The 7,210-nt window shown below is 31.7% G+C and overlaps 1 long non-coding RNA gene across 1 annotated transcript in view; it reads left to right on the forward strand.

Annotated features, from left to right (window-relative positions):
* The first annotated feature begins 2,454 nt into the window (after positions 1–2,454).
* The window catches only part of LOC120893033 (uncharacterized), a 27,047-nt gene continuing 22,291 nt past the window's right edge, over positions 2,455–7,210 (forward strand). Inside the window, exons 1-2 of the long non-coding RNA XR_005737951.2 lie at positions 2,455–2,499; positions 5,602–5,660. This is a non-coding gene — a long non-coding RNA (uncharacterized LOC120893033). The remainder of the gene's footprint in view (positions 2,500–5,601; positions 5,661–7,210) is intronic.

Raw genomic sequence — 7,210 nt, forward strand, 5'->3', positions numbered from 1 at the left:
GATATTTCATGGCCTGTGGAAACTTAATTCTAGTTTGTAATTCCATGTCCATGTAGCCTTCTTCTCTCTGTATACCCACATTCTTTCTTTAAGGATGCAATTCTATATGGATTAATACCTCTTGTTAAGTATAGAATAATGTTATTGCTAGATTTTAACTATCTGCAACATTACTATCTTTATAACCAAGTGGAGTCATATTCTGAAGTCCCTGATAGGCATGAATATTAGGGACACCTTTAATCCCATTACAGACATGAAAATATAATTTGCATAAATCCAAAATATCAGTTTGAATACTATCCCACCATTTACTGGCTATGAGATTTACAGCCAAATGCTTAATCTTATGAATTTCAGTATTCTCATCAAAGTTTAAAAATAATGATGATAATTACTATCTCATATGGTAATTCTGAATTTTAAAATTATACATATGAGATATTCAATATTCTTACTTGGAAATAGGGAGAATTCAGTTTAGGGGGATTAAAAAAATAAGTAACCTGTCCAAAGTAAAATTTTCATAAGCTGTAGATCAAAGTTTTGAATTCAAGTGACCCTGACTCAAAAAAGACTCTTTCCCATTGATTTTATGGTACATGTAGAATTGCATTAAAATATTAAGTCCACTAGGGGAATGTTCAGGCAAGATTCTTTTAAGTAAAGAGTATTTATATGTTTACATTAATATTAGTTATGGTTTGTGGTTATTCCATTTAGAGTAAATTGCTAATGGCTTCTGACTCAACTTTTGCATAAAAAGGACAAAAATGCCTATCATATGAAATACAGTTGGAGAGGTTCCAGAACCACAAACCAGGAATGATTTTAAGGAATCTCTTTCAAGCAAAGTAAATACTAAAATGGTGAGTATAAATAACAATCAAAATAAAAATACACTTTAAAAGTGGGAATTTATATGCTCCTACAGTGTCTTAAATTAGGAAAATTAAAAATATATTTGCTGAAGGGTTATTATTAAAGTGACTAAACTAGATACTGAATTCCCTTTGCTCTTTTCTATTTATTCTTATTCAATTTTTAAGAACATATTTTATGAATTTCAATAATCAGTAAAAAGAGCTTGATTTAATATTGTGCCTTTTCACTTAATGGAATATTATATGACTGTTAAAATTAACCAAATCAACAGAATAAACACATGACTCAAAACTTGAGGGATATAAAAAATTTATGAAAGGAATTATATACATTTAATGAGAAAATGTCAATGCTTCATCTTGCTTATTTTTCAAAACATATGTATTGAAATATGAGACATGAATGAATGGAACATACCCATGTCAGTACCATTTACCTCTGAGAAGGTCAGGTGAAGAAAGAATTGGGATACAAGGAAATTTGGCTGAATTTCTGTTTATAGTTTATTTATTTATTTATTTTAGAGATAGAGAAGAGGGAGAAGAAAGAGGGACTAACGTGAAACAAATATGGCAAAAATGCTGACATCTGTCCACATTTGTTTGGGGGATTTATTGATGTACATCTTCTATAGTATTTTCCATATATTTTTACACATTTACTATTTCTAAAGCAAGATGTTCAGCCATCAAATTGAGAGTAAATAGGTATTGCCAGATTTGGACTTCTGTCTAATGAAAACAAACAAAAAACAAAAGTGAAACAACAAAAAAAGAATAATAATAAAAATTAAAAACACACCAAGTAACAACCCCAACCAAAATTATTTCATCTCATGTTAAAATTTAACAAATATAAGGGCTAACATCCTTTGCTATTTTTCAAAATGAAAAAAAGAAAGTCACTTATTTTTGTAAGACTTTAACTCTATCTTTTTTCTCCTTTCTAAGCAACATAGTCAGTTTTGAGCACAAGTAACCGAGGACAAGCCAAGCTGCTGCTACCACTGACTTAGGCAAGGCCGGCCGTGGCTCTCTCAAGACCATTTGCAGCTCAACAGGAAACCTTTAGTGTGGTTAGTGGACTTTATGTCTCCCTCCTGTCAAATGTTTACATGGCACTAACACAAAAATTGTACAGAACTTCATCCAGAGACTGGAGGTCGTCTAAGTCAAGAAAGATCTTAGACTTCAGGGGAAAGTGAAAAGAGACTGAGCCTAACAAGAAAGTAAAGAGGTATTGCCAATTTGGGTCTTATTGAGAAGAAGAGAAAATATAACCATAACCTCCAAGTAGTAATCCCAAACAAATTCAAGTGTCTCTTATTTCTTCCCAGAGCTAAATTGAAGAATAAAGCTAGTATTGCTTTAAATTATTTTAGGTAGACTCAGAGAATAAAATTTAGAACAGACATTGTTAAAGGAATGGAAACTAGATTATAGAATCCTCATTAGTTTCGATATTAAAAATAGTGAATTGCTAACCACATTAGGAGGCACAAAGTCTGCCTTCCTGTTGTAGAAGTCATGTGGCAAAACTAGAAGGAAGGCAGCTGTTTCTTTTCACTTAGAAAATGATCCTGAAACTGGATGGCTGGTCAAAATTGCTGAGAAGGTATGTCTGAATTAAGACTTAGTGGGTGAAATACCTTAATAATTTGCAAATTTTGAGACTCAATTGTTAATTTTCTGGGTTCATAAAAAATAGCAAATTAAAAATATCTATTTTATACTACTTACAAAAGTATAATTACCTACATCTTTTTTTGTCATATTGATACCATGCGAAAACAGGTTCCTGAAATTATTTCTTTAATTAGTTGCTCTTTTACACATGTATGCATGTATATATGTGTGTGTTTATATATTTAGTTAATATATAATAAACATGTTATAATATAATGTTATCTTAAATGCACATACAGTGTTAGATACATATATAATATTATATATAGAGAGAGTGTCACAGTATTATATATGTATGCAAATATTTTATACATATATACACATATACAAACATATGGTGTTAATGTCCATCCATTTTTTAATAACTTATTTGATTTTGCAATTTACTACCTAATTCAGGAAAATAACAGTCTTGATTTTAAAAAAAAAAAAACTTGGTTTGATTTGCTTTTGTATTCAAATTCTAACCTCAGTAACTATTTTTATATTAAAAAAAAGAAAGTATTACTTAATAATTGAAATAAATCTAAGAACATTTGGAAACTAATAACAAAATCTGATTTATAATGACTTTGGATTAATTAATTTGTACATTTTTTCCTGTTGGTTAAAAGTTTATTCCATCCTAAGTGAGTTGGGAAGAAAAATGAAAATAAAATAGAGGTACAGCTTGGCCACTTTGAGTCCTTAGGGAAATCTATGGAGCTAATGAAAATGTTTACTAAGCCAGTTCTAATTTCCTTTAGAATTGCTTTTAAAGATGTTTCCTTGAGCTCCTGCTCATCAAATTCAATATTTTGGAAAACCATTTTAAGGTTATGTTCTGTGAATTTTTAAAATAATTCTACCAGTGCCTTACTTTTGATTCAGCAAATAGTGTAACTTTTCATGCAGAATAAGCCTGGTAAATTTCTAATTCATAATTAGAATAGTAATATTTTTCTCTGTCTTTTCTTTCTCTGAAGATTCTGTAAGGTGCACATACACATAATTTCACAGGTATTTGAATCAGTTTTTAACTTCTCCCTTTATCTAAGATGGACCTTCTCTTAACAAGTAAGCTTAAATTTTATATTTCTTTATGTTATAGGATGAATCACTTAGCTATAAACGTGATTCTCAGATATATGAATTAATAAATCACGTATTAGAATTGTAATGGTACTACCAAAGAACAGGAAGCCACATAGAAATGGCAGAGAGAAATTTACCATTTCCACACAATATTTAGATAGGTGATATTGTTCTCTATATTCTCACCAGTGGTTCTCTCAATGTTCCTCATACATCCCAACTCTTTCCAGTTGCAAGCCCTTTTTATTTATTCTTCCCTCTGTCTGGAATGCTCCTAAATGGTTCTATATTCAGATTAATCCATCACTTCACATGACCACCTCCATCAATATGCAGATTTCTCTTGAAATGCTACTTGCTTGAAGATTTCCATAACCATGTGTAATTTGTCACTGTCTGAAATTATTTTTGTGTCTCTGCTTATTGCACACCTTTCTTTTCTTTTAAACCTCCTCCTAATCCAAGGATCTGTAGAATAAACATAACAAAAGCAAAATTCTACATCTTATTCACCACTGCATGTCTAGTTTCTAAAACAATGCTTGTATACCAAGACGGTAATGATTATTGTTAAAGAATAAAATGATTTTAAATAGGAATGCATTATTTTAACATAAAAAATATGACATTGTATGCTTTGTATTTCCAGTTTGCCTCTATATTTATCCTATATAGAAATGAGAATATAAGCAGGTATTTCAAACCAACAGCAGTATATAGATGCTATTCTATTACATTTACATTATATCCTGAAAACAAAAGACCAGATTATAGTTTCTTTATCATCACACCTGCAAAAATGAAACATGAAACTAGAATATTTTTTTCTACCAGCCTTTTGTTGTTTCCATAAAACATGCTGAAATGTATTTAAAATGGTAAATGAGCGCTTCTGTATCTTTCGCAAAAACAAGAGTAGAATAGTAAAAATGACTTGGGTATTGGATTCAAAAATCTTAACTAGTCCATCTCTATTGCACCTCTTAATAACAGTATGATCCTAAGGTACTTTATTACCCTGAGATTCAGATAATGTAGAAATTTCAGCATTCCTTTGAGGCTGAAGTAAGAAAATGTATTCAAAGTGCCTAGTAGTGTTCCACATATTTAGTAGATTCTTGATATATGGCATTTTGCCACTACGTTAACTGGGGAGGCAGTCAGTATGGCTCTCATGATTCTAGCTGAATGGCATCAGGAGCTGCCCCCATTCTCCTTCCAGATCACTTCCATGTTAGAGAACTGGGAATACTTCCCATCACTGCCTCAGGTTATGTCATTTGAACACTCATAGTTACCTCCATGGCTTCATTATAGCGGCACCAAGTCCTTAAATTAAATAGAGTAGAAGGTATAAAGATTATTGTTCGTTAATTACTTCAATACTTGTTTATTAGCACTTTGTTTTTGCCTCATTAAATTTCAATCAAAACTACTTCCAAAGGGAAGCGAAGGTAGGGGCTCCTATTCTGTAGCAATCTGAAGGATGCTACCTGAGAAAAGTTGCTTCTGGTTACCTGAAGCAAGATTCCTGGGGTAAGGGAGGAATTCTCCCTTTTTAATAAAGGGATCTTGGCAGTGCTCGATTTGTCAGTTTGTCTTCCGTCTTCTTGACCTTTAAACCTCCATTAATTGCTGTTAAGTATCCAGTAAAACCTAAATCTTTCACCTAAAGAGTTATGAGAACATCATCCCTTGATAAATGGCTTCCTCATTATGCAATGCCACTATTATCTCTTTGTTAGACTTGTAAAATATATGGCGGAAATATGGTGGAGGTGCATAAGGGAATTATGAATGCTTTAGGTATGATTCTTAATATAAGCTTCAGAACTTCTGCATGACCCCCAGTATTCTCACAGTACATGAAAATAGTTAGAATAGATTTTTGTACACTAAATTCCAGAATATTGTTATCCTTTGTCTTCTTAAATGCCACATCTCTTTATGCACACAGGATCATGTGTGGTGTTTATACACGGTGCGAACACAGTGGTTGGCAGCTGCCATTAGCTGGTAAGGCACTTTTTTTCTGAATTCAAGATTTATGTCTTAGATGGTTTTAAAACTGGGAAAGGAAAAGATCAACCAAGCATCAGAGGTAATAATGATTTAGTGCAATTTACTTGGAAATTATTTAATACATAATGGCAGTGGTATAATTTTGCTTTTTGGATATTTAATGTATGGGTTTTGAAGTCCCATAGCCACCCCAAAAATTGAGTAACCAGCTTCTGGGCTGCAGCCAGGAAGCATTCAGAGACCACTGCTTCAATTATCTCCCCCCCTACTTAGAACAGGTACTTATTACCAGTAGTGATAAGTTAATCAACTAATGAGTCGATTAAAGAAGTAATTAAAGTGTAAAACAGCAGGAAGGGGACTGGCTTTTAAAAGATTCTGTAATACTTAAGGTTAAGTCAAATCAGCTTAGTTACAATTGTATTAGGTCTGTCTAAAATAATATATTCGCGTAGCTCACTATTTGTTGAATTCTTCTGAATTAGTTGATGTAACCAGCAGAAATGTTTACTATTTCCATATGATCCTTGGAAAAATTAATTTAAAAATTTTATGAAAGCCATTCTATGTTACACACTAAAGTATATGCAGAGGTGAAAGAATGTTTAAAGTGCATATTGTTTTAATAATTGTGCAAATATTATGTGGATTGTTCATTCAACCATCTTTCCTGGATACACTATGTGGAAGAATAAATGCATACAAGCTTAAATTTGACAAAATCTCCATACTCTTTAAAGTAGTTAGATGATTTCTGAGAATGATGTTTATTCTATCTTTGAGACAATTCTTATATGTGAACACGAATTTGAAATCATAGTGTAAATCAATGAATTTACATGAGTAAATGCACACGTACTCAGTCATATTTCTAGAGTGTACTTGATGTGGGTTTGAACTACCACGTCACTACTTGAAGGCAAGAGACATTCTTTTGTTAAACGTATTTCTAAATCAAGTGCCATTAATTCTTATTATTTAAAAGAGGCTATATATTGTTATCTCACTTTTCAGATTAAAAAATCTTGGGTATAAGGCAATCATTTACCTTTTTCAAGGTTATAGAATTCTTAATTGGTTTAACAAGAGTTTACATACTGATCTCGAACCACAGGTATATACTATGAATCACTAGATTTTGTGTTAGCAAAACCCTACAACTATTAAGGTGAGGAAATTCAAACTTGTTAAAATGGTGTTAATACCTTGAGGAAAAGGGTAATTTTAATGAGGCAGGAAATTTGTTAACTTCTTCCTAAGTAGAATGAACAGGTGTGTTTGGAATTCCTTTACCATCTGATTTTATTTTAGTATGTCTGATGGAATGTGTTCCTATTTTAAACTCTTTCCTAGAGATCAATATTATATTTATATTAAATTTAGATGCCCAAAGTGACCTTCCTCCTGGCACTGCCTCTTATATTAACTTTGATACAGTAATTTCTCTCTGTAAATCACTTTAGTATTAAGGTGATATTTTAGATGTAGTCAAATATTCAAATGAGATTAACTAGATAAATCCCAGCATGATCTAGAGCAGTGTA

This window comes from Ictidomys tridecemlineatus, chromosome 7, assembly GCF_052094955.1.
Source record: "Ictidomys tridecemlineatus isolate mIctTri1 chromosome 7, mIctTri1.hap1, whole genome shotgun sequence".
NCBI lineage: Eukaryota > Metazoa > Chordata > Mammalia > Rodentia > Sciuridae > Ictidomys > Ictidomys tridecemlineatus.